Source organism: Orycteropus afer, unplaced genomic scaffold, assembly GCF_000298275.1.
Source record: "Orycteropus afer afer isolate SDZICR_OR568_19922 unplaced genomic scaffold, OryAfe1.0 scaffold00019, whole genome shotgun sequence".
In the NCBI taxonomy this organism is placed as follows: Eukaryota; Metazoa; Chordata; class Mammalia; order Tubulidentata; family Orycteropodidae; genus Orycteropus; species Orycteropus afer.
The window spans coordinates 8772903-8777101 of record NW_006921606.1 but is presented as its reverse complement, the minus strand read 5'-3'; positions in this window follow the sequence as shown (position 1 = coordinate 8777101).

Below are 4199 nucleotides of genomic sequence, written 5' to 3'. Positions count from 1 at the left end.
ATCTATCCATCCATATACCCCTGTTTGCCTTCACTGACAACTCAGTACTGTATATGTAAAAGGGTTCATATTTGTTGTCTGTACTTCCCATGTACCTCTCTATGTCTTTCTCATCCTCAATGAGCACCCCACAGTTTTGCCTGAGAAAAAAAAAATATTGTTTTTAAGCCACTTTTAGATACTTTTAGGAATCGTGTTTTCCTATATGCTACCAAACTTAACTTGAATTGTTATGTAAGCTTTGTTTCCTACTGTAGTGTCTTTTAGCATTCACAAGACATATATATAGCATCTTCTGTCTTGTTTGATCTTCACAACAACCTTGAGAGATACATATGAAAAAACCTCTTCTTAAAAACAGATGAAAAGCTCTAAAGTCCACAGTTGGCATGAGGCCAGCAGGAGTTGGTGAAGACTCAGCTTTCTGTCTCTGAACTCAATTTCTGCATCCAACTGCCCTGAGTTGGCAAGACTCATCCTTGACCTACCTGTTCCCCAGGCCCACAAGCATCCCACTCTGAAAATCCCACACCTCCATCTGTGTGTTAGTTTTCCACACAGCGTACTTGGGTTTGCCTAGCAGAGAATTCTGTATGAAACTGGAGAAAGCAACCCTACCCCCATCCATACACACAAATGCCTTCCCTTATTCATGGTGTAAAACCCTGCTTTCTGCTTTCATTAAGTGTTAGAATAAGATAGACCCATGTGCAGCCTTTGCACAATTTGATTTTTACAAATCTGCTATGATGGAGTCCTGGGTGATGCAAATAGTTAACACACTTGGCTACTAACCGAAAGGTTAGGAGTTCAGGTTCACCAGAGGCACCTTGGAAGAAAGGCCAAACAAATCAGCTATTGAAAACCCTATGGGCCACAGTTCTCTGACATACATAGGGTTACTCTGAGTCAAAATTAACTTGACTACAACTGGAGGTAATACCCAGGCATGAAATACAAATATTCAGTGTTGAGTTCCAACCAAGCCACTGAGGTCATGGAGCCCTTTTTGTTCTGTTGACTAGACTGGCAAACAATTCCTACAGCAGTGCTTCTGGATGCATATTGAGTGAGGGTACCTGCTGGTTTAGGACTAGCTCAGCCCATCAATGGCACTCCCTGAACAGAGCCAGACTCCTAGAGTCTTTCTTCCTGTCTCTCCAGGTCACCACACCAGGCATGGAAGATTATTTAGTATTTTTGTTTGTTTGTTTGCTTTTCCTCTCCCTATGGAGCTTGATGAAGGCATGGAGAGTTTACAGATGGTAACAGGAATCTTTGAAAAATCTGTGGAAAGAAATGAGGAGAAGCTCAATATCATTTGTCAGAACAAGGCAAGGGGCTGACTGCAGAATAGACCATTAATTGTTCATACGCAAGTACAGGTTGTAGATGAAGAAAATTGAAACAATTCTATGAGAGCCTAAGTAGCACCTTGAGTGTATCCCACCTGAATTTAGAGACCATCTGAAGAATGGATTTGATGCATTGAACATCACTTGACTAAATATCAGACAAGTTGTGGGATGACGTCAAGGACGTTATATGTGAAGAAAACAAAAGCTCATTAAAAAGATTGAATTTTTTTTAAAAGACCAAAATGGATGTCAGAAGCAATTCTAAAACTCTTGAATGTAAACTAGCTAAATTGAAAGCAAGAAATGATGACATAAAAGAACTGAACAGAAACCATATATCCAACAAGAACTAATAATCAAAATATATATAAAACTTTGACAACAAAAGGATAAATAACCCAATCATAGAATGAGTAAAGGATTGAATAGACATTTCATCAAAGAGGACATTCAACTGTCCACCAAACACATGAAAAGGTGTTTAGTATTGTTAGCCATCAGAGAGATGCAAATCAAATTCACAATGAGAAATCATTACACTCCTACTAGGATGGCTAGGGTTAAAGTTTTATATAAAACTTTGACAACAAAAGGATAAATAACCCAATCATAGAATGAGTAAAGGATTGAATAGACATTTCATCAAAGAGGACATTCAACTGTCCACCAAACACATGAAAAGGTGTTTAGTATTGTTAGCCATCAGAGAGATGCAAATCAAATCCACAATGAGAAATCATTACACTCCTACTAGGATGGCTAGGATTTAAAAAAGGGAAAATAACAAATGTTGCTGAGGATGTGGGGAAACTGGGATCCTTATCCATTGCTTGTGGGAATGGAAAATATCATAATCATTATGGAAAACAGTGTGGTGGTTCCTCAAAAAATTCCACTCCTAGGTATATACATGAAAGATGAAAGCAGAGAATTGAAAAGAGACGTGTACACCAATGTTCATCACAGCACCATTCACAATAACCAAAAGGCGGAAATAACCTAAATGCTCATCAACTGATGAATAGATAAACAAAATCTGGTACATACATATTACATACAATACTAACTATACATACTAAAATGCTAGCTACTAACTACTATTACTAACTACTCAGCCAGTAGGAGAAATGAAGTCTTGATACATGCTACAGTATGGATGGAGCTTGAAGATATTATGCTGGGTGAAATAAACTAATTATGAAAGAACAAATATTATATGAGGTCACTTATATAAAAAGACAAGAAAATGAAAATGTATAGACATCAGACTTTATTAGTGGTTACCAGAGGCAGGAGGGAGAAGAAAAAAGGGGTTAAAGGTGATGGAAAAATCTAATTGATTAAGGGAAAGGTTGCAAAGCCAATTATTGAAATTGCTGTCAATAAGTTGTACACCTACAAAAAGTTGAATTGCCGAAAGTTGAGTGATAGATATATTTACAAAATTGACCAAAAAAAAAAAAAAAAAGAAAAGAAAAAGAGTAGCTGCCGAAGCCACTTATGTTATAATCAAACACCTCATGGCATTTTGTTCCTTGGTTTGAAGGCTTAGGGTCATGGTTTCATTGGACATCCCAGTTCATTGGCTTGGCCTCATAATGTGTTTAGTGCTTCTGTCCTACCTCCTAGTTTATTGTGTAGTGTCTGGAGTCTTAAAAGCTTGCAAGTGGCCATTCAATACACAATTGGCCTCTATTCACTAGGAGCAATAGAAGAAGGAGGAGCTCCAGGAATAGGAGGAGGATATGGATAGTGTGGCTAATTGTCACCATAAACAACTTCTTCCTTTGCTATGAGACCAGAAGAACTGGATGGTACTTGGCTACCATTTCTGAACATTTTGATCAAACATTCCACAGAAAAATCTTGATCAAAAGGGGGATACATGTAAAGGTTCAAATACAAAATATTTTGAGTTAAGACATATTATATCTAAGAAAAAAAAAAGAAAGATAACATCAAGTAAACCTCAACTCAGAGCAACTCCACTGTGTCAAAGTAGCACTATACCCCATTGGATTTTCAATGGCTAACATAAAGAGAACAAAAATTCTCACAACTGGATGTTAAGCAGCATCATGATAAAAAAAAGAGAAGATTGAAATTGACAAGGACTTCATTTTATTTGGATCCACATTCAACCCATAGAAGCAACATCAAGAAATCAAATGACGTATTGCACTGGGCAAAGCTTCTACAACAGACCTCTTTAAAGCATTAAAAAGCAAAGACATCACTTTGAAATCTAAGGTGTACCTAACCCAAGCCATGATATTTTCAATCATCTCATATGCATATGAAAGCTGGAAAATTGATATGGAAAACCAAAGAAGAATTGACACAATAGAATTATGATGTTGACAAAGAATATTGACTATACTGTGAACTGTCTGAAGGATGAACAAGTCTATCTTAGATGAACTACTACCAGAATGCTCCTTAAGAACGAGGATGGCAAGACTTTTTCTCACATAATTTGGACATATTATCAGGTAGGACCAGAAGGACATCATAATTTGTAAAGTGCAGGGTCATTGAAGGTCCTCAACAATGTGGATTGGCACAGTAGCTGCACCAATGGATCCGAATATAGCAATGATATGAGGTATATGTTCTATTTAACATATGGTCACTATGAATCAGAAGTGACCTGATAACACCTAACAATATAAGTCTGTAGGTAGCGCATATGGCTTAGCAATTGGTGACTATCTTAAATGTTAGTTCAAATTTGCTCAGAGGTATCATGGAAGACGGCCCTGGTGATCTATTTCTGAAAGATCACAGCCATTGGAAACACTGTGGAGCACAGTTCTACTCTGAAGCACATAGGTTCATCAT